Below are 25,658 nucleotides of genomic sequence, written 5' to 3' on the forward strand. Positions count from 1 at the left end.
ATAGGGCCGTAAAACAAGTTATGTATAAAGCTCGAGGTATGTACACACCATTTGAGAGGCTACCCATTATGAATGTATATATTGGCGTGAATGGAAGAAGGTCGGATAGGTGATAGACATTTTTCCGGCGGCCATTTAGTTTTAGCGATGGATGCTCAAGGGTGCACTTTACTCTTAGACCCGCCAAGTATAGATCAGTTAATGTATTTTGTTTGTTTGTGTTTTGAAGATGCACAATGCGGGCCCGGCCATTCGGAGTGGACAAGCGGAGAGCGAGGTTGTCTCGGCTCTTAGGGGGTAACACCATTCCGTCGTATGCGGAGGTGCGTCAGCTCTCATCCTGAGAATCAAAACGTCCGATAAGGCCGAAAAGGGCAGGTGCGGACGCTAAAGATCCTCTTGTCTTGCTGACGATGGGTTCTCGGGAACGGAATGTATGTGTTTGAAAATATAGTTAAATTTTAACCCATCATGTTCGGGAAAGTAGAAACAAGCAAAAATAACAATACTATCTCATTAGTTTGATCAAAATGATCGTAACCACCCATATACAGTCGGACAGAACAGAAAACCTAAAAACCTGAAGGAAGCTAAATAATGTGAGATGGACAAAATACCTGAAGAATTTTTTGGTTTGGGTTTGTGTGAAGAGCTGGCAATGACATTACTAGTTAGCCGGCAGAAGAAAATATACAGTAATATAATAGAGAAAGACTTTATGATTTTAGCACCACCATAGAAGTCACAACAATTTCTGTTCTTGCTGCACAACAAGCTCTGTGCTTTTGTAAACGTCCAAACTGATGATCGGCTTAGTTATCTTAGATATTTTTCAGCATGTGCAAAAAAATAGGTATCTGAAACTTCAAAATGGTCTATACAGTTGGACAGACAATAAACAAGATAGTTAATCATGTTGCGATCAGTGATATTAGCCTTGCCTTGAAAACAGAACTGAAAAAGTGAAATGGTAACAGTTAGCTTTTTATTTGATTTATTTAACCTTTTTTATTTACACCGAGGTATTTTAAGTAGAAAAAATAATCATTCTACTGACGTTAGTGTATTCTTATCACATTTCATCCCTCCGGCGCCTTTATGAAGCTATCAACCCCTCCCTCAGAATAAGTAATTCATCCCGTTAATGACTCAGATAAGAAATTGAATACAGTTCGCAGCCCTCTTTTCCGAGCGTCCGACCGATATTTGTACGGCCAACTCCGCCAGTCACAGCCGGGTTAAAAATTGATGCAAGTGCAGAAAGCAATTTCCTCTGGATTATCTTTTCTTCTTCAACTCGAACAAACTCGAACGTGCCCATTCCACCTTGCTTCCTTTAATCAAACAAGTTTTCTACGTGTAAAACTAGTAAACTCGGACTGGGAGTATTGTTTAAACTTTAAATCAAATTATAAACGTACAAAATAGAGATATCACGTAAATCTTTTACAATGGGTACACTGTCTTTTGCTATACTAGAAAAAGTTTAATGCTCTTAATTTTAACATTTTTTTTACGTTTTTTGAATTATTGACATGATCGCTGTACATATATATGTTTAAAATTCTTAATCGCCAATATTAATTATATAATTATACAAAAGGTGAGGCTGAGATGGGAAGTTAGTGTCTGAGTGTATCGAAGTCACGATAGCTCAAGTGGTAGAGCAGCGGCGTATCTAGCCGAAAGTCGTGAGTTCGAATCCCGCTTGTGACACTGACTTTTTTATCTCAACTAAAAACCTTAATTAATTGAAAGATATTAATTGGTCAAGCGGACCACGAAAATTAGGGAATTAATTATATAGTCGTAGTAGAACATTAGTAACCATAGAACTAAACGAAAAATAAATAAAACAATTACAATAAGTACAATCTCTTAAATTATAAGAGAGAGAGAGAGAGAGAGAGAGAGAGAGAGAGAGAGAAAGAGAGAGAGAGAAAGAAAGAGAGAGAGAGAGAGAGATAGAGAGAGAGGGAGAAAGAAAGAGAGGGAGAAAGAAAGAGTCAAAGAGAAGAAAAAGAAAGAGAGAAAGAGAGAGAGGAGACAAAGACAGAAAGAGAAAAAAAGAAATAGAGTTAGAAATAGAGAATTGAATTGAATTGAAACGCTTTATCTATAACATCGCATGTTTACGTCATATTGACCTTTCTAACAATCGACGAGTTCGATTTTAGAAAAATAAAAAAATAAAAAATAAACAAAATTATTATGGAACATACTATTGTTGTTTTAGCTATAATAATTTTTGCTAAATTTAACATGTTGTATTGCTATTACTTTACAATAACTACAAGTTAAAAAAACAACATATCCTATAAACAAGCGTAATTTTGAAGTAGATAGAGAAAAGAAAAAAAATAGAAAGTGAAAAAATATGTATTTATATAAACTATTCAACAAGTGAAAGTGAAAAAAAAATTAAATTTAAAATAATAGCAAAACAACATATAATATACTAAAATTTATGTAACTATAATATAAAATTGGTATGTGAACATGATATAAAAATTATATGAAGATTAACAGACACAGGAGATGATTATGCATATTTTGAAATTATTAAAAAAATTAAAATTGAATTTTGTTGAAATTAAAGAGAGAGAGAGAGAGAGAGAGAGAGAGAGAGAGAGAGAGAGAGAGAGAGAGAGAGAGAGAGAGAGAGAGANCTTTATAAGGGTACACAGTACAAGTTAAAAAACAACATATTCTAACAAACAAATGTAATTTTGAAGTAGATTCAAAAAAGAAATTATTAAAAAATTAAAAATTAAATTTTTTGAAATTAGAGAAAGAATGTGATAAAGAGGTGGGAAAGAGTATTAAAAAATAACTGGTTTTCATTTAAAAAAATAGTTATGCATACTCCGCGCTCACCTGAGAGGAAATTTTCTCGGTAACGAATAGGAATTTTAAAATTACCCCTATTTTATGCACTCTTCTTAAACAGGCCTATTAAAGCGCTAAGAAATCCCCTCATTCCATTCATAATTTTTAAATTCAAATAATTTGGCCAAGTCCAGCAGGAAAGTTCGGTGTTGGTGGGCGGCGAGGTAGACAGGGAAAAATAAATTTGCAATTCCGAAAAATTTGTAATTATTTATTTTTAATATACCGTTAAAAGAAAGCATTAGAAATTTCATAAAATCTGGATTCAGAAATACGTTTAAGAGAAGCTTACAATTTTCGCAGCCCATTTTGAACACACCTTTAAGCCGGGAAAACACTTTAGGTTTTGGTAGGGTGTGCACATCTATGCGACGTCAAACGCACTCCACGTAGTCACACAGTGTGTATCACAAATTAGTATCACAATCGCAACGCCTTTTTTGTTCTTAATGCATTATTTTGAGAAAAACCATATAATAAATTGTTAGTTAAATTTTATGAGCACAACCAAGTAATAAATTTTTAGTTAAATTTAATTGTTTTAAATAAGGTTATTCCGGTGTTTCGATAAATTTTCTGTTTAACCATCATAATTAAATAATTTTTATAAAAACTTATGAATTTTTGATCTCATTTAATTTGGTTTACATTAAAATAGAAATGTTGTAATTAATATAACGACAAAATTATATATACTTAGTTTGAAATTAACTACAAAAAATATGGGTGTCCTGTTCTGAAGCTTCTCGAAGAAAATGGTGTAATTTTATGAGCAAAACCATGAAATTTTTATTTTTTTATATTTTTTTAATTAAATTTATTTATTAAAACTGGTCTTAGTAGACCAACCATTAATTTTACAATAATGGAATAAATTGCTAGTTAAATTTTATGAGTAAAACTGTGTTAGTTGTTGTAAATAAATTGTTAGTTAAATTCATTATATCAAAAAAATGATATTCCGGTGTTTTGATCAATTTTCTACCAATCCATTAAAATTAATTTTTTAATAAAACGAAATTTATTTGATTTATATTAAAATAAGTATGTACAGCAACATGTAGTTTGAATAAAAGTATGAGTATCCGGTTCTTTTGTCTTCGACTGTACTCGATGCGACCCGACGAAAATCTGGACAGTGGGGATCGCAGAGCGTAGAGTAGGGTAGTGTTGAATAGCATTGGGCAGATGTGCACAGGGGTAATACAACCTTATGGAAAAATGGCCTTCGGATTTGTGTCGGGTAGCGTCGCATGGCGTTACATTGCATCGGGTTACTGTGTTCCCGGCTTTACTCCTGATCCCTATATAAACAATACACAAAATGAACAGCAAGCAATATTATTCCTCAATTGACCAAGTAAAAAATCCCCCGGACATGATCTTATAACTGCCACAATACTCCGAAACCTATCACAGAAGGATATAGTTTTTTTGTCTATCATTTACAGCTCAATCTTACGAACTCAATTTCCTCTACTATGGAAATATTCCAAAATTACTTTAATACCTAAACTCCACAATACCCTCCCCCCAGGCAGCTATCGTCTTACAGACCTAGTAAGGTCCAAGAGCCTAGAAAAAATCCTTTTAAAACACCTAATATCCATCCTAGACTTACATATTGCCATTCCTTCACACAAATTAGGTATTCGTCCTATTCATTCGACGATTCAACATTGTTCCAAGGTTGTTGGCACTATTTCCTATTCTGTAGAGAACTGAGTGCTTGGGTACATTCTTAGAAATGTCACAAGATTTTGACAAGGTCTGAAATCCGGGAGTCCTCTTCAAACATAAGCAGTTCCTATGTACTACTTATTACTAACTCATAAAATCTCATCTAGCATATGAACGACAATGGGTTCTCTGAGAAATTACGGATCCAGGAGGGCGTTCCTAAAGGGAATATTCTTGGTCTCATCCTATACACCATTTATAATGCTGACCTGCCGATACATTCTAAACCCATGCTTACAACCTACGCGGACGAGGTTTTCTCACCTAACTCCAATCCTACTTAATCAGCTCTAATATCAAGGAGTTCATTGAAACAGAATGGTGCAAAACGAGGACGATGAAAGTAAAGGAAGAACCCAAATTACCTTCACGTTAAACCAATAGCCTTACTCACGTCTATAAGTTAATAGGAAATAACAAATCGAAGTAATCCAATCAGTTCTCCTACAATATCTTCAACCTATCCACAATGACCGTAATATTCCTTTCGTCAAAAATTTACCCTTCTTACCCTTCCCCATTTTTTTTTTTTTTTCAAATGACAACATATAGCAAAATCTTATTGTAATTAACCTTCGAATAAGCAATATAATTTATCATATTCAATAAATTAATCTATACCAAACATTTCATCGATAAACCATGCGTATAAAATAAATGGTAATAAAAAGTACTGTAACAATCTTGCCAATGTAAGTTTTATGTTGCTAACTTTAATTTGGTGTTCTCAAATGTCGTTATGTTCCACAGTACACCAAGCTGGAGAACGCGTCCTAATCACCTCCTCCGTCGTCATTTTCTTTAACAGACTCTGCCATTCCACTTCGAGCCACTTACTTTTGCGATCAATCGTTTAGTTCAAACGACTAAGACTAAAAATCCTTTCTTCCGATGGGATCGGCGTTTCCTTGAATGTCTAGACAAATCATAAAAAACTCAGGTGATGGCTCGACTTAATCATACGTATATTTAGACAAAATTGCATTACGAGACAATCAGAAGATAACATTTCTTCATGAACAAATTCTGTGGATTTTGTAATGCTCGATTGCATTGGTTAAAAGCGATAACCCGGTTGGTGAGAGCCATAATGGCTAAGTGGGGAGATTTCGACAGTGTGAAGGCCGGAAGGCAGACGGAGAGAAGAAGATAAAGGAGGACGGTGGTGAATGAAGCGTGGGTGAGATTAACCTACTATTGATGTCCGTATCCATTGTTTTCTTAAATAACATCTCACCACAGTACCACCTCTTTATCCCATTTGCTTCCACTTTAATTGTCTTTTAAACAAATTCAAAATTAAATCTACTTTATCTTTTACATAGTAAAATTAGGAAATGAATAGTAAAATAATAAAACCGAATAAATATAGAAAAGTGTGTGTAACTATAATCAATCTTACACTTTGGAGGACCGCGGTAGCCGAGTGGTTAGCATGAGAGACTCTCACGCCGCGGTCGTGGGTTCGATTCCCACCGTCGCCTCTGGCCCTTTTTTCCCGATAACCCCCAATGGCTAATATGCAAGATCATAAGGCCAATAAAAAAAAAATCTTACACTTTCGAAGAGAGGATGAATCCACTCTTAATAAATGACATTGACAACTCCTTAATTGCCAAATAAGTCCTCCAATAAATAACATTTGCATTTATGTTTAAAAAAATTAATAAACTATTATTCTGAATCTTATTTATCTCTATAGTCGGACTGGTGCACTCAGGAAATAAATGAAATTATCCTACAAGTCATTTCCTAAAACGTATGGCACGGTAAACATTCATTACTTCCATTTCGGTTCATTTATGAAAAAGTATTACGTAGTACCATTTTGTTTTAAAAAGGTATACAGTTTTCGATTATTTTCATGTACCTTCAGCCTTCACGCTTAAATATGTGCCGAAAAACATGGACGATCGCTGAGATCATCACGGTCGCAAAACCTGGTCGACCGCAACCTCAGATCATCAGGCCATTATTTGAAATAACTCCTACTTAAAAGGCTACTGCCATCAGTCTATCAAGACTAAAATCGACTTTTAAAAAAAATTCTCACAAACATTGAAGATCGATCAGGTCATCATGATCGCTAAACAGCGCTAGCAGGTCATCATGATCGCTAAACCATGTCAACCGCCGAGCTCTATGTTTGATTCTTAATGTGCATCTTAGTACGTTAAGGTCTTTCTTGTATTTCGCCTCAGTGTGTATTATGTGGGTTTTCAAGAGAAGCTTATTGCCCAAAAATATGCCCAGGAACTTATTTGTGGAACATGTTTTAATTTTAAAAACCCCAAAATCTATGGCAGGGANGCACCGCTTCCTTTACCTTTGATAAGTGAACCATCTGTAAAACAGTCTACGTTACGATGGTCATCATCCGCGCTATAGTTATATTCACAAGGAGTAAATACCTGGAAGTGCTTTTTCCGCGAAGGGGCTTTAACCTTTTTATCGCTAACGCTTAATAGTTGGCCGTTAACCTTACTCAATAATTGTAGGATTTTCGAGTGACCTATGTTCTTTCCCTTATGGTTCCAACTTCCTTCGCTAATTAATCTATAGCAGCTGGTTAGTGCTCTCGCCTTAACCTCTATGTGTAGAAGTGTAGTATTGGTTATAATCTCAAGTGCTAGGGTGGGTGAAGTTGAAAATGCTCCCGTCATCAACAAACATCCTAGACTTTGAAACGACCTTAATTTGTTAATATTCCCTTTATTTTCTCGCCCTTTCCACCATACTAGAGCTGCGAACCAATATCTAGGTAGAATAATTGCGGTGTATGGACATTTGGCCACCCATGGTTTGAGTCCCCATGTTCTACCAACAATTCTCCTACATTGTCCCATAGATATTGTGCCTTTCTTTATATACTATTAATGTGACCTTTCCAATCGAGTTTCCTGTCAAGCCCAGGAATTTGATTGAATCCCTTAATTTTAATTCGATGCCCTGAAATTTAGGGTTTTTGAAATTATCTAATGTTCGTCTCCTAGTAAACATTATCAATTCCAGTTTAGCTGGATTAATTGATAAACCTTTACACAACTATTCTCTGTTTAACGATATGGTAAAGTATATGGCCGACGCACAGGAAACTGTTCCGTACAATCTTAAACCTAATTTCGAAAAGTAGTCTGTACTTTTAAATCAACGGACCCAATAATAGTCAATGCAGTTATACCACAAGGAGCAATTTTCAGCCCGTTATTATTCTACCTATACACGGAGTCCATCAAGTCGTTTGCCCTCAAGGAGATCAACATAACCCCATTTACTGATGATTTCTTCTTTTAATGCAACAATAACAATTTATATATAGCTATAAATAATATAATATAACAAATTGACGTTTCCACGAGTGATGGGGACCTGATGAAAAGCGTTAAATCACTTTACTAAGGAAGCGATGAACCGTTCTGAAAAACTCTGATATCCCCTCCTCTCCAATGCCAACTTTTCAGCGATCACTGCTTAATTTTGAAATTTGTCTTTACCACCTCTCAGCAACTTGGCAAGAGATTTAACCCCGTTTTCTCCTCCAGCCGTTGTCACCGCTCTCCGCTCTAAACGCTCTCTGTGAACGCGAGCGGTGAGCCATGAAAAACAGCTGATTCATTTGAACGAACGGTTTTAATCCGATCCTTAAAAAGCGTTGTTTTGCTTTATATTTTGGACCAAAACTCCTTAATAAAAGAATATCCAAGAATAAATAAACATCTACTCAATAAGAATATACAACCATCCAGAACATTTTCATGTCTGATCACAACACGTCAACTCATTTACTTGAAGATTCCCCTTAAATTCACCAAGGAATTCTTCTGCAAGATGACAACTGTTTTTGGGCAGATGAACTTGGAAAGAAAGTTAAGTTTTGGGCATGAGATATCTCTACTTGTATCTTTAATGTAAAATTCTCCCAGTAAACGTAAAGTAAATAGTTTCTATATTCATGTGATAGAAGATGAGCTGTAATAAGATGACAGACCGATCTTAATATTGTCAAAGGAGATGGTACATTTAAATAGATTAAGATACACGCTACATTTGCTAATTGGCAAAGAAGAAGCACTTACACGTAAGGAGAAAATGCTTCGGGTCTTGCAACGTCGAGGATGTAATAATGCCGTTGATGCGAGGGATAGCCCAATCGTTAACAAAGTTAGAATCTTTTTGATGAGATGTTCATTAAAATTTGTGTTCTTAGTGCAAAGCAATTGTTAATACTTAACGCTGGAAAGGCACTGTTAATAAATTTTGATCGGGTAATATTTTAGAAAAAGTGAGCTTTGAAATTACAAAAAAGCTCAAATTTTGAATGGATTAAACGGTTTAGATCAAGGACTCCGTGGACAGAAGTAAAATATATTTTAAAGCGTTTCTAACTCGTGAGAATGCTGCGGGGAGTTTCCAAAATGTTTTTTAAGTGTTATTTCGGTATCAATCTGTTCAACCTCCTCAGAGAAGTTCTCCCATAAAGGACTTGATTGCTTCCATCCCCTATTGTTTGCTCGTAGAGAGATCACAAATCGAAAGATATTCGTTTTTTATTTGTGTGTGTGTAAATTTTTACAATTTATGGCATTCATTACAATTGTTGAAAATATAATACAGTGTGCCCGTCGTTTTTCTCATTGTTAATTTTTACCATAGTCTTTTTTGTTTACATTGGATTACATATTTTCATTATATGTTATCATTATTATATGAAGTTTCAACATCTTAATGACTAAATAAATGGAAATAGCATTAAAAATCTTTTAAGACACCATGAAAAATTTTACGGCTCTCGAAAATTCATCCTGCCATTTCTCTCACAAAAGTGCAAGATTCCTGAATCCTTTCATCTTATAAGAAAAGAGAAGTAGGATGAACTCGAGAGCGCTAAGGCAAAGCGTATGTTAAGAACCATATAGGACTTTTAGTGCTATTTTTACTGATGTAATTAATTTACATGTTTGACATTTAAAATTAAGTCTTATGCTTGGTTTTTAATTTAGTGGTTAGTACATTCGATGCCAACAAAGAGTTAAGCTTTACGTCGAGTTCATCCATGTCCCATTGCCAGATTCCCAGGCCATTACTAGTTTCCATATTCGATACTATCCCATGATTAATGAACCTATGATCAAATCATTTTCATCATTTTCCAGGGCTAGTGCGATGAAATATTTAGTAGAATCGGGTGAGATTACCACACAAGGTCCGCCTACAAGCGAGCCGATTTTCCCTGCTTTTGTTCCTCGAAATATATGGACGTGGAACAAGGCCTCAATGTTGTTTAGTGAGTACCGCTCTAATTACTTATTTCTTTGACAAATTTATGGTTTTATTGATCCGAATCGGGAGAACGGCGTAGATATTTTTTAACATTGATCGTCTCTCCATCGTTCAAAAATTTAACTAATGTTAAATACACTGATGGACAAATTGAACGCACCACTCAATTTATTTAGTTTAAAATTAAATCGATTATACAGTAAATAATGATTTGTTTACATTTGTACTGACTAATCCGATTAGCACAAAAAGTATCATTATGCCCTTCCATTCTGCTACGACTAACGATCGCTTTCAATCTTTTTCCTTCGTTGATTTCATTTGATATTATTCTTATTCTTAAACCATTTCGATGGCTTCCGTCAGGCATTTGGGTGAGTATGACAGTGGTAGGATCAGAAATTATTAGAGGAAGGGTACATCCAACGCAAAGTCGCCAGGAGGCTGAGTTTTACAATAGGAAGGGATTTTCGGGGCTTCAGTGATACAGGGTTTCACACTAGAAGGCCAGGATACTCGACCTATTTCTACGGCCGAGAGAAACGATAGATTCATCCGTCATCAGGCTCTACGAAATTTGATAAAACAAGTCCCAAACGTTTCATTTTCCTCCAGGACTGTAAGAAGAAGACTCAATAATATCCTCAGGACCAAAACCCGGCTCGCGGACCTCTTCTTACCACAGCTCAGAAAACGTCCAACTTTCAATTCGTACGAGAACATGTGAATTGGACATTGGAAGATTAGGAACGAGTTCTCTTTACAGATAAAGTTGAGAGTCGGCCTTTTCAGATGGGCATAATTTTATATGGAGACTCTAGGAAAAAGGTACGTACAATGCTGTATGGTTCTTCAGGCGGCATTTCACGGTGGGTCATTGATGTTCTGGAATGGCATTTCCTTGGACGCCTTCACTGAGTTGGTTGTTGTGCAAGGAAGATGCCTAACTTCACAGAGGGTCGAATTTTCATCGATTACAAGACATAATCGAATAAAATGTACTTGCCATTTGCCCCCCACATCGGTGAGAGATTCTTACTAATGTAGGAAAATACCAGGCCCCATAGATCACTATTGTGATGACTATTGTTGTCCATCAGTGTATTTCGAGGTTTTTATCAATACTATTGAAGTGCTAAAATATGTAAATTTAGGAAATTGACTATATTCCACTAGAATATTATTGTCGTAATCATTTGATCGTTTTTTATTGTAGCCTAAAAAGTCTTTTTTTAAATATTCTGTTTTTGTAAATAATCGATTGCTGTACTAATTAGATTGACGTGTTTTGTTTTGAAAAGTTTAACATTTGAATTTTTCATGAGCGACGATGAAGCTTGATGGAGTTCTACAATACATGTTCACTTCACTTTTTTGGCCCTCTTTGGTGGAGGATTCACAGTTGGTTGAGACAGATCAACTCCGCCTAATGTGAACGGGTCCTGTTTCTAGGATCAGCCTTGATAGAATGCTCTTATTTAATTTGTTAAACCACTCGTTGAAGAAAATCACTTCCAATTCCAACTCAACTAACCGTAATCCTTCGTAAATCCTGTTTCGGGGGGATTTAGACGATTCTATTTTCAATATTTACTCCTTAGAGATTTCGTTATTGAATAAAAAGAAAAATCTATGTATATAGAAAAATTAAATTTCAAGACGAATTAAGGTTGAAATTGATGATGATGATGATACTGAATGTGGATACAAGGGAGTCGGTTTTTTTGTTCTCCCGAGCACTGCAGCCTTATGACATTGTACTTTTCCTAATTCTTCAGTTCAATCGGCTCGATCCTTCTCTTAAGGAGTATGGAGGTCATTGACTTTCGTTGTTAAAACTCCTTTCTCTGGGTTTTCTTTGCATCCCAGGTTTTTCATTGCATAACCAACAAATAGGGTCATCGAGAATGACAGCCAATAGGATCGAATGCTTGCGCACCATCGAGAAAGACAGCAATACTGCTTTTCTCAAAAGAGGAGGTGATAACGTCCACAAAGCGGTGTCATTGTTGAACTGTAGAGTGTTGATGTTGGAAACCAAATAATTATCATTGATCAAATGAAAATAATAAAATATTGGATGAAGACGATCTATGAGGAATCTTTCACGGATCCCCTCCAGGAAGGAGACGTAAAGGACGATAGGACGAGACGCTGTGCAGTGGTTTGTTCCGTTTCGGGATCATGATAATTAAGGCAAATTTCCTTAGGGTTGGGAAGTGTGTGGTTCTTAGGAAAATGTTATAAAGATAGGTAAGGAAAACAAGAGCACGGTTAGGATTATGAGGGAGGATATGTGCTGTGATTATGTCATAACGGGAGGATTTTTTTTATGGCGATGATGATGAATATGAATAGAAGGAAGTCAACGGTATTTTATTCCCTCAGCTATGCAGCCTTCTGGCTCATTGTAATTTCCTAGTTCCTTAGCTCAGTGCTATCGATTCGATCCTTCACCTAAGGCGTATAAACTCTTTTGATCAGGTCGCGATCGGAAACCCATCAATGGTCAATATGCTTCTGTTGGGGGAAGCCGTGCCATCGCTCACGCCAACCAATAGTCTGGCTGCTTTACTGTCTTCTTAAGCGTCGCTTGCTCTTGAGGAACCGTGAACTTAGTTGAGATACGAAGTTGATGAAAAAGCAATGGTTCTGTTCTGGACATGCCGGCTAGGAGTGGAGTAACGGAGGATATGGCTAGAGTACTCCAGGAAGAGAGTGTATTTGTAGATATAAGCGTTGAAACTTGAACGGGCGAGAATGTATAAAGGTGAACTAGGGACGGCCTAGAGAGATGATTTAAAATAGCGGAGAGCGGTTGGGGGGGAGAGAAGTGACACCAACGACCTGGTCCTTGCATTGGTTACTGGGCATAGAGGTGATGAGAAAGTGGACATGTTGGCCAAAACAGGAGTCCAAAAAACGGGATGAAGTCAGTTGTTGAGTTACATCGTGGTATAGACAAAATTCAAAATTGAGCTGCAATCTCTGAAAAGTTGGTATTGGAGTGGTGGGGATATCACAGCTACCGCTCTTTTTTTCAGAGCGGTTCACCAGTAAAGTGAACTCTTTTGATCAGCTCGCGGTCAGAGCCCCATCTCTACTCCAAGCGACCTTCAGAAAGAGCCGCAGTACGATTTGGCCTTCCATCGTCCTACCCGGAGACACTCGGTCCGCTTGGTGAGTCCAACCTTTTCTCTCCCTCTGTCTAATATACAAGCCCCCTTTTTACTTTACTACTACCGAGTGACTGGCGAGCCAAGAGCCGTCATGGTGACTGACTTTTCGCTCCACACGGTCAAGTTTCCCGAGCAGCCGACGTCAAATGTTATTTCGAATTTTCATTCAGGTCATGATCCAAGAAGAAAACAGTGAAGATGATAATAATCCAATATTTAAAAATATTATTTCATCACCAGTTTATACATACAATAACATATATGTTGGCGACCGAAGTTTGTATCGCCGATGTATAGCAGACGGGTACAATATACAGTTGAACGATTCCACAGTTTACTGTGCTTGGCAATAAGTCTAGTTTATCTGCTTGTTTTTGAGTCATTAGGGAATGATCTTCATCCCACTCCAAGTGGAGTAAGCTTCTATCAAAAGATTAAACTTTAATTGCTCCACTGCAAAATAAATATAACGTTACCCTGAAGTTTGTAAAATGTAGAATTTCTCCCGGAATCGATCTGAAGGTTTAATTAAATCTCTTGAAAAATAATACCGTTGTGACGTGAATTGTGAGAGAGGGGAATAGAAATTCGACTGGATTGACAAGATTGCGAAATCAGTAAAGAGGTCGGCCGAAATACGGGGGAGAAATCCAAACGCAAGAATGTTAATTTTCTTTCATTGTACGCCGTATCGGGAAAAAGTCGGGCATCGACTACAAATCGGGATTATTAACAATTGAAACGAGATAGAGAGGAAATACAACTTGAAATGTATGTTGGATTTAAAAAAGGAAAAAAGACTTAATCTAAAATACGGTTACGATTCATTAATTTTTAAAACATAAATAAGTACAGAAGAAGGGTGCTTCACGTCAAGAACGTGCGGAGAAGTTCGTTATAGCAACTAAATTAAATATTTTTTCTCAGCTCTTAAAAACAAATATTTACTTATAACTTGTACATAATTATACACTTATAAATTGGTCTTAATTAAAAAAATCCCGAAATTCGTTCAAATTAAAATCCCGGGCAAAACACGCTACGGCACGTGGGACAAGCAGGCGCTCAGTTTCATGCCGGGTTAAGCCGAGGAGGTCTCGGGCCATCGTCGTTTCAGGCGAAGTGGATGGTTCTTGGGATGGTAAGTAGTGGAGAGGGCATAAGCAGTAGAGTTAGGACGGGTTGAAAGATTGGACTGAAACTTAAGGAAGCAGGAACGGATCAATTCTTTGACGAAGGAAATCATAAGATCGTTGAGGCTAGTGATATTGGAGACCGAAGAGTTTGTAGAATCCTTCTGGAGGACTTTTGACTGGAATGCTTCATGGCTGATGTTAAATGGCTTGGTGGTACCAACTGTTTCGTATCTCCAAAAATGTCGAAGTAATGTTTTGAACATAGTTAGTATGTTATTTAGAGTCTCATTTGAGCCCTATGAGTCTTTGTAGTTATCCAAGCCATTTATTTAGTTCTGGTCACTTGAGTCTTGTGTGAGTATTTCAAGTCAGTCTACTATCTAAGTATAGCCCTCAGTATTTTACTTGTGTGGATGTCGGTAGTTCTTTACTGTAAACGTGATGGCATACGCATGCCAATCGATGCCACTACTCCAAAATGCAATTTCACCTACAAGTACAAGGTATACCAGAAAGTTGTGAAGAAAAGTGTACCAAAGGAATACCTCTGAAGGCCAATGCCTACTTGTATTCTGACGTAGAGGCATGAGAGCTGGATTCCTCGGGTGAACAACAACAAACACTGAACTGATTTTAAACTTAGGTAAATAAGTTTTTTAATCTGAAATCATACCAATTGAATACCGCGCCAGAGAAATAAAAAGACGAAGAATATATTCCAGGAAAATAACCGTTTTCTCTGAGTGTCAAACGGCATTTGCCTCATGCAAGGTATAGGCAAAAAGCATATGGAACTGTATGGAAACACTGGAAGTTTAGTGGAAGATGTTTAGTGACACCAACGACCTGATCCTTGCATTGGTTACAGGGCATAGAGGTGATGAGAAAGTGGACATGTTGGCCAAAACAGAAGTCAATATTCTGTAGGCCCTGAACCCTACTATAGATTCCTACCTTGCCACAAAAAATTATACATTCAAAAATGGATCTTTAACGAATTTAAAACCTGGTGGAACCCCAGGTATGAGACACACGAATAGATTCATAGAAGGGCCACCCATAAGAATTACGAAAGAATTACTGGAGGGCTACCGCGACAGAACCATGATTCTGGTTGGACGCCTGACAAGAACTGCTGCCTGAGAAGTCACCGGCTAGGAGGTCACACAGAAAAAACACTGTGCAGATAGTGCCAGGAAGGAATGCAATATCCTGCACTAAGGAGCCGCTAGCATGACTATGACGGTTGACTGACAGTCTGAAGCTGACCAGTGAGTTATTAAAATAGAGGAGCTCAATAGTCCTCACTACTCAATCTACCCGTCGAGGAGCAGAAGACCTGGTGGCCCCCTCTTTTACCTCCATACCTTTCCCTATCCCATGGGTAAAATAAAAAATTGAATATAGGGACAACTCGCCAACTTTGACAAAAATGCTCAGTGAGTATACACAATAAATTAAGAATATATTAGACTCTGATTAAACCAATTTGGCCTTACGGTGCTGTGGGGTTTAGCCGGCCATCCAACATCCAAAGAATCAAATCCTTCCATTCAAATCGTCGTATCTTTAATTTTTCCATCACCATGATTATGGTTCCATCCACTCCTGTCAGGCACTGCTGCCTAAGAAAGTACATGTACCGGCTAGGAGTACACACAGAAGAAACACTGTGCAGGTACTGTCAGGATAAAGAAGAGACCGCAGAACACGTTATGTTTTTTTGAGGATCTTTGTAGGTATAAATTATTGCAACTGGGAGAGGAAAAGCCGCAAGCAAGATCCTGCATTAAGAAGTCGCTGGCACAGCTATGGAGGTTGATTAACAACCTGAAGCGAGCCCTGCGTTATTAAAATAGAGGAGCATAACAGATCTACTCAGGTCGAGGAGCCGATGGCCTTGTGGCCGCTTCTATCCGAATCTATCCCATTCTCGTACCGTTAACGTATAGACGTGGGCAAGGCTGTTTGTTTAAAGTTAACGTTATTTGGGTCCATTTGTCCTCGTTCAATTTCATCTACCACATTTCGCACCATTCAATGAACTCACGTTGCTCCTGTACATTAGAGGTGATTGGGTAGGATTGGAATTAGGTGAGAAAATTGCAGTTTCGTACGTTATAAGGATGGTTTTTGGATGTATCGGTAGGTCAGCATTATAAATGGTATATAGGATTGGACAAAGAATGGACCCTTGTGAGACGCTGGCTTGGATAGATGTCTCAGAGAAATTGTCTCAAAAAGGATTGTAAAAACGTCTGGTTTCTCTGATTATTCTATCGACAGGGTCCCGTGAACAGACGTCAATATTTCAGAATGTTATTCTACAATTCAAATTGGACTAAAAAGATCTTCGTCTAATTCTCAACTGTATTCGAGATATGTCACTTTTTCTGTTACTTCAACCTTTCACTACTTGTTCCCTTAAAGCTACTATAACTCGTAAAATATTAATTTTACTGTAAATTTAATTACATCGCTGGAAAGGACTTTAAAAACCTTATGAGGTTCGTTTTCCTCTTTTATTTTAACTCTAAGCAATCAAAGTGCAGCCAGTTGGAAAATAAACTTTGACAAGTTCCCAAAGTTCTTGTCTAAAGTGCAAGTAAGATTTTATTGTTTATGTAAATATTATAGGTATGGTGTTAAGAGAAAGGTTGCCCCTACTAATGAGTTTTAAATGCATTTACTTAATTGCTTTAAAGTCAGTTGTCAGCAATGTAAAATTAACATTTAATTACGATAAAAAATTTAAAAATTAGCCATTAAGATGTAGAGTCATTTATTAAAAATTATGAAAGTAGTAAAAAGTGAGCAAAACACAAGTTTGTAAACATTCATTTCTTCAAAAGACGATGTGTGTCTCAACGCGAGCTGATCCATTTTACAATATATCCCTATGCTACAAAATGGGGCGCTACATCGCGTCACCTCAGCATACGCCTTGCCTTAAGCCAGGAACACATTTACCCGATGCTACGCCATGCGACGCTACCCGACGCCTTGCCACGTTTTGGTGGGGTGTGCACATCTATGCGACGCCACGCGCACGCCGCGTACAGTCCACAGCGTTTATCACAATANTACCTATTAATTAATAACTTGCACCCAGATTTATGGGAATAAGTTGTGAAAGGTTGACGTAACAGGAAAAGTGAAATATCTCGAATACAGTTGAGATTCAGACTATGGTCAATAGGGACCTTTTAGTCCAATTTGACATGTGTAATAACCAGCCGAAGTATTGACGTCTATTCAATCGACACCGTGCATATTCATTTTACATTAACTGTGTTTGATTAGCATGCTCGTATCATAAATTTAATTCAACAGATAAACTGTAAATGAAATAGATTATCTGAAAAGTAAGTGTTATTTGAAAATGTTTTTTCTGATGCGATGAAATCATTGAATTTTAACAAATTCTTGATGTGTATTTAAAAAAAGTATGAAGTAGTTAAATTAAATCTTTACATCCAACATTAATGATCTTTCATATCGCCATTTTTAGTTTATTTATCTAGGGGGAAGATAGCAGTTTACGGCTTTGCACACTGCTTGTGTTAAATGCCGCAGAAGAACAAGATAAATATTTGTTAAACCTCCCGTTCCGGTGGTTCGCCCCGGCGACGGCTCTAATGAACTGGCTATTCGATTTTTTCCCCTTAATGTTCATAAAACCTCAGCATATCAGCAACAGTCAAATGGACAGTGATTAATGCTTTATTTATATCAATAATAATGTCTACAATAAAGATTTGATTATTACTTCCAACTGCTCTTTTCTGGGAAAGTAAATTTCAGTCTAAGGTGTGGGAGTGTGATTTACTATTTCAAAATTAACTTGAACCTGCGATTTAAATACCTTCGTCGTTGAACACTTAAGAACGATCAAGCGGGGAATACACTCACCTGATGCAACGCTATGCGACGCTACCCGATGCTACCCGACGCCTTGTCTCGTTTTGGTAGGGTGTGCACATCTATGCGACGCCACGCGCACGCCTCGTACAGTCACACAGCGCGTTTCACAATAATCACTATCACAATCGCAACGCCTCTTTTGTTCTTAATGCACTGTTTTGATCAAAACCATGTAATAAATTGTTAGTTAAATTTAATTTTTTTTAAATAAAGTTATTCCGGTGTTGTGATAAATTTTCTGCGTAACCTAATTAAATAATTTTTATAAAAACTCATGAATTTTTGATCCCATTCAATTTGGGTTACATTAAAATAAGAATGTTGTAATTAATATAAAGATAAAATTACATATACATAGTTTTAAATAAAATACAAAAAATATGAGTGTCCTGTTCTGAAGCTACTCGACGAAAACGGTGTAATTTTATGAGCAAAACCGTGAAATNGAGTGAATGTGAAGTGATCTTGAGCAGGGCAGCAAGTATCTGATCCCCTGTACAGATTTTTAAAGGAAGCACTGTCATTCATTAAGACAGAATGTATTTATTAGCATGATTGTGTAGTGTGAGAGGGTTGATGGCGGAATATTGAGTGCCAGCGACCCACAATTAGATTCGCTTTTTTATTGAATTGGGGATTTGATATAGAATTATGACAATCCTTTCCTCCATTGCTACGTAAGTAGGTTTATTGTTGGACCCCTATACATTATAGCCAAACCTTGGAAAGCGTGGTTTTTTTATACGGTGGCTGGACGGAGGCCGATCTGACCCCGGATTGCCAATACACTTCGTGGTGATTTCGAGGTCTGCCGGTAATTTATTAAACATTACAAAAGCTGGAATTTCCAGTGGACTGGGAGAAGTCGTTGATTCAACTGTGTACACACGTATATGTAAGGTATATCTGTGTGCACACTTGAACTTATACAAATCAGTTATCAGTAATCCAAAACTGAACTATTTTTATTCTAACCGTATAATTGACCGTTAATTAATGATTATTTGTAGATCGTACTATACCACTGTACACTACTATATCAGACCGCATCTCACGATCTCCAAATAATTTATAACAAATATTTTAACAAACGGGTCCGGATAAACGGGTTTCCACTGTAAGTATTTAAAACTAAGAAATACTTCTAAAAATAATATAAATAATTCATTAGTAGTTACATAATTAATTACATACTAATCACATAATTAGCAATTAATTGCATAAATATTTATGTATAATTTTTGTTACATTGGGTTATTTGCACTATTTCTATTCTCTTCCAATTTTATTCCGATTCTAATTTTAACAACCTACATTAAAAATTATGAATTCATCTCAGCATCCCTCTAGGCTTTAGGGTATTTCGAATAAACTTCCGCGGTTGTTTTTAGTTTCCGGAATGAACCGCGACGGGTTTATTACTTTACTCAACGTTTCGCCAACCTTTGTTGCCGAGTTTCTTTAGTGTAATTTATATAGCCAAGTTATTTAAAAATAATATTAATTTATTACCGTCTGTACAATAATAAATTGTAATAAATTATGTATGCTGCTCTACAAAATACATGAATTTACAAATCATATTGATTATTGTTTTCTTGAGGGGAGTGAACTAACCTTTGTTACTCACCCAACTTTGCTAAGGGCTACGAGGTCCCAGGGCCATCTCCGCTTTAGTCGTCTGACGGGATTTATAGAGATGAATTCTGTTAGACATGGATTGGGCTGAGAGTGGAGAGGTTTTCGTGGACCTGGAAAATTTGGTGGGGTGAAATTACAAAGGGTATTTTAAGGAGTTGTGCAGTGTCGTATTGAAGACGACTAGCGTTGAATATGGCTCTGAGGACTTGATGGCAAGGATCGAATTCGATAGATATTGGTAGGTTCAGAGGTGCCCCATAGTTTCAGTCTATATGTACATGTTGGTTTCAGTAGTTTTTTATGTCTGTTTGTTTTTTGGCGATATGTTAGATTTGCGTCCAAGTAGTTTACAGAGCATTTATTGATGATGGACGTTCATCAGGTATGCGGCTATTGCCATCGGAAATTCCTACGAAACACTGCGAGACGCCGTTAGAGGTTTTCGAGAAACTGGTACTACCAGGCCCGGTTCTGGACGCCCTAGGTTAACAGAACCACAGGATGAGCGTTTTTTGACTTTGAGAATTTGGCGAAACCGGCACTTTACTGTTGTTCAAGCGATTCATCAGCTCCAGGAAATACGAAGTGTCCAAATTTCTGGACGCACTGTTCGAAGAAGATTAAATTAGTATGGACTGATGGCTTTTCGCCCCATAAGAGGACCAGAATTGACCAAAACACACGGAGTTGCACGGGTCCCCCAGAACACAGCCATTGGTCTTTGGACGACTGGTCTGCGTACTTTTTACAGATGAGTGTACATTGAGTCTACCTAGCTGATAGGTACTTTAGCGTATGGGTCGGATGCTCACACTCTCCTCTGAGAATCCTCCGCCCGCTACTATAATCAGTGCATACTGCTGATATCGTCTATCCTTACATTGCCATTTTATCCTCTAACTCCGACCTCGTCACAGCTCACCGAACCCTCCAGACACACCTACATTCCCTTGAACAATGGTTCAAAAAATGGTGAATCAAGCTACACACCGCAAAGTCTCATAACATAACCTTCACCACCGTCGAATCACTACCTACAATCTATTACCAACTCACCCCCGAACTTAGGACCTATTAGCAGTATAACAACCCCTTTCCTTCCATGGCCGTCCGCCCTCTGGTTGCTTTCTACACCCACCTGAGACCCAGCAGAAGGTTATTTTCTTTTTCAAACCTAATCTATTTATGTGTGGTGATTAGTGACGNTTTTTGCCTTATGATCTTTGCATATTAGCCATGGTACGAATTCTTTGTGTGTTCAAATTGGGGGTTATCGGTAAAAAAGGGCCAGAGGCGACGGTGGGAATCGAACCCACGACCGCGGCGTGAGAGTCTCTCATGCTAACCACTCGGCTACCGCGGTCCCCCGGTATATATATTTTTTTTTCTTTTTTTTAACACCCTGTTCATATCGTGTATATACCTCTGCGGCAAGGTATCGGATGTTCCTTCAATAGGTTGTTACTATTTCTCCATAGGATAGCTCTCACCCCCATTTCAGAAATATTAAGAGAATAATAACCGAAACATTATTTTTCCTCCATGTTATAGCAACTTATGACAGAATGTATGATGTTGGGCGTACGCAGCGATACCGGCAAGTCATACGATTCCATCATTGCAGTACCTGTAAGAAATAATAATGTAAATTTGTTTTGTTTTAATCCAAGTTGCTCAATTTAACTTTTCATTTCGGACCGAGTTTAGTTTAAATTATAACGAATAACTTTCTGCGGTCGGCACAACCGCAGGCACAACTTATAAACGTGTTTTCCTTGCTGTTTGCACGCCGCTCGCTAACTTTGTCCGCACGGGCTGAGAAAACATTTACAACTTTAATCTCTCATGTTTTTTAATGATTTTTCTCTGAAACGTGGAATTCCGGCCGGCCTTTATTCAAAAGAGACGACAAATCGCACACAGCGCAGAGATGCAATATTTTGGAAAAAAAATACGCTCAGGATAACAAAATAAATTCAGTTACATTCAAGTTAGTTATGGAACAAGAAACAAAACTTTTCGATATAATTAGCTATTAAAGTGAGAAAACTAATTAAATAATAAAGATTCTACTAAAACTAAAACTCATCTGCTGTGAGATAGATTGAAATAAACAGTTTAACTCAAACCTGTGTTCATTCTTTTCAAATTAATTTAACTTTTTTTCCTTAACGAATTCAATGAATGTATTAGGCTCCTACTTACTATAACGGCATCGTTTGGCAATCGTTGAAATGAGGTTTTCGTTAGCATCGGACAATCGGTATATGATTACAGCCCGTTGGCGTATTTTCATTAGGAATCCTTGGAGTGGCGAGTGTATAATTCAAGCCGCATTAAATCTCTCTTCTCGTAAAAACGGGCAGATCCAAACAGTTAGCCGCAAAATTATATCTCATTTCCTCACGCAATATCGATTTTGTATTACTTTCCCTTCAATCTCCATTCATCGTGATCTCTTTTAGCGCCATTAGATTTAAGCCGGATTTAGAGCTTTATTCTTTCACGCCGGCCACGTTGAACTAGTCAGGTAATGAATCATTACCCCGTACGGATCGGTCGTGAAAAACTGAACATAATCTTGAAATATATAAACAGATTTTTTCCCCTGTATAAACGGTCACAGACCACGAATCGACATCATGATTTCTGCAGGGTATTGATTTAGACTGCTTCTCCTTACCAAAAAATATCAAGGTAAAAAATATACGTGTTTTAATTCTATTGTATGGCTACTATATACAAGACGTTTTATAGTATTGTATATACTAATATATATTGTACATACAGACATCGTTTTTTTCGTAGCTCACCGCTCCCTCTCACTAAATCTTAAAGAGAATTCCATGGGTAAACTTTGTCACGTTTTTCAAATTTCGGTGGGGGAGCAATCGTAAATGTTAATTGAGTGAATGACAGGGTAGTTTTATTAAAGAAATTAGGAACTATTCAACCTTTTTCTATAATTGCCAATAATAAATTTCAATACAAAAATAATAATAAAACGAAGAATTAAACGAAGAAGAACGATTAACAACTCTGTAATTTTATTAGGTTTGTCTTGTGAAACAAAACAAGAATCAAACATTTATAAACAAAAGTTCATATATAAAGGAAATAAATATTTTTATTAAACATAAAATAAAACAATATTAACAAACTTTTTTTTTAAATACTCGCAGATGTCATCTGTAAACATTTCTTGCGGTAACTGGGTATAATATTTAAATAAATAAACAAGAGCTAGAGTAATGCTCAAAGCTGGGAAGTGAGATCGCAAGCAATTCAAGCAGCGTTGAAACTTCAACGGGCAAGAACGCCGCAGAAGATGGACTCTGGACAGCCTGGAGAATGGAGATGAAAATCAGGAGAGCTAGGGATGTGCAGTTCATGAACGACCTAGTTCAAATGACCTTTTCTTGAAAAAGAACTGTACTGGCCGGTTTTCTTTTTAGGGGACTATCGTCCTTTTCAGTCCCTCGCCACATCCGCCAGCGTGAATTCACAACCTGGGCTGTAGATCCAATAACCCTTTTCACGGACCAGGGACGAGCATGCAATAGAGTACAGTTCATCCAGCTGGCAGTGCAGTTTTGAATTTTAATTCATTTGTTGCACAAGTACGTTAGTTGAGCACAGTACTTCAGTTCCTTTTCGGGCTTGGGGAAATAGTACTATTTCGAAAGACCGGACCTAAATAAACTGTCTGAGCTCTACAGTTCAGTACTTCAGTTCGTTGTTCATAGTACTCACAAACGAACTATAGTTCATTTAAACTAGGTAACTGAATTAAAAAGTACTGTCCCAAAAGGAACGACTTTGCCTGTCTCTAAGGAGAGCGCATTGAGGGGAGAGCTGCTGGAGGGTCAAACGGGGTGAAGTTACTCGCTAAGTTTCTGCGTGTTGGTAAGCACCAAATTCAAAATTGAACGGGAATCGCTGAAGTGGTGGGAATCGTTGGCATTGAAGTGGTGGGTATATAAGAGCTACCGCTCTTTTTTTCAGACCGGTTCATCGCTCGCTAAGGAAAGTGAGTTAATTCTTTTGATCAGCTCGCGAGCTCTAAGCTTCAACTCTGAGTCGTATTTCCACGCTAGCCGCCCTGGGTTCGAATCCCGGCGTAGCCCATGTACTTTTTAATCGATATAGTATGAAAAATGTATTGTAAATTGGTTTGAACCCTCGTTCGACACCCAACGGATATTTGGACATTAAGCCCTTTGTATGACCGGAATTACTTAACGTTTTACTTGGTAAACCATTTTTAATCTCGATAAAATTATGAAGTACCGTGAGTTTGAATTCTATTTAATTTAAACAAGGCAGAGATTATTTTTCGATTTAAAAACTACAATTATAATCTGAATTGAATGCGTGCTCTATATGTACTTGAGCCAGATGGAATGTTGGAAATCAGTAATTGTCCGACGGGACATGGCAACAGCCCTCCGGTTTCCCTTGATTGAATTCCCAGTTACGGATCAGGGTTTGATTTTATTTAGCTTGTTTAAACCGTGTTTTCAGCTCTGTTCGTACTTTTTGTCGTTTATGCTCCGGGAACCTAATTTGAATTTGGAAACCCTCTTCTGGGGCTGAAACTTCGGCATTTGCCAATTTGCCGTGTCGGTATGCTGCGTCGGCCAAATGTGATAAATAATGTAATCAGTTTTTAGAATTGCGCAAACGGCTACAAGTCAGGGGGAAAAAGTCCAGTTAATTGACTTCTCTCTCGTCTGATCGCTTATCCTTAACGATATTTGTGTCAACTTTTATGTCACTTTTTACTACTCCAACAAATTGTTTCATGAGCGACTGGATTTCTGCTTGTTGCAAAGGAAATTTTTTGTTTTTTAGTTCAATTTAAACAGAATATTTGGTCAGAAAATTAGGTGTTTTAAATTTCAAAACAAAGGTCTATCTGCATAATTAGTAACATATTTTCATGATCTTAAACAACTCATGACTTCCCAATCAAGCGCTTTATTTTCATAAAACCAAGATAGTTTTGTTAAAATTTTACGTTTTTTAGAAACTTGAAAAGGTAGGTTTCATTTAGAATTTCCTGTTCTGTAACCTGCAGTTTTTGAGGAGTAAATTCAATTTTCATCGAAGAGAGAGAGAATCTACCTCAAAATTAAAGGAGCGATTGAATTTCAATTTTTCTCTGTACTGTGTGAGTTTTTATAAACGACATTGCCTTTTATTTTTAAGCTGCCTAATTCTTTGTAAAATTAAGTATGGTTCCAAAGGCAATTTTTCAATTAGAATCTGCTGGTGCTATTAGAATGTTAAAAGGTTGGTTTGGTACAACGACTTTGATATCCATTAGATTTGATGGTCCGATTGACCAAATAACATCTTTCAATTAATTAATCTTTATGAAAGGTATTGGTTGAGATAAAAAAGTCAGTGACACGAGCGGGATTCGAACCCACGACCTTCAGCTAGATACGCTGAAGCTGACTTTACCACTTGAGCTATCGTGACTTCGATCCCCTGGGACACCCTTCGAATTTCCCTCCTTTTTGCCAAGGTCGAATCCAATCCTGATTATACGACATTTGAAAAATGGTAAAAAGGAGGGAAAAATCGAAAGGTGGGCTGAGATGGGAAGTTAGTGTCAGAATGGATCGAAGTCACGATAGCTCAAGTGGTAAAGTAGCGGCGTATCTAACCGAAGGTCGTCGGTTCGAATCCCGCTCGTGCCATTAACTTTTTTTCATCTCAACTAAAAACCTTAATTAATTGAAAGATATGAAGATAAATGTTTATCTAGTAATGTTTGCTGAGACGTGATATTATACAAGCCGTTGATGCGAATCTTTTATGTAGACTTCGCCGTCTCGGCCCGAGTTATCTGTTTCGTCGA

This window comes from Cimex lectularius, unplaced genomic scaffold (genome assembly GCF_000648675.2).
Source record: "Cimex lectularius strain Harlan isolate CLEC.00 unplaced genomic scaffold, Clec_2.1 scaffold235, whole genome shotgun sequence".
NCBI classification, from domain to species: Eukaryota; Metazoa; Arthropoda; class Insecta; order Hemiptera; family Cimicidae; genus Cimex; species Cimex lectularius.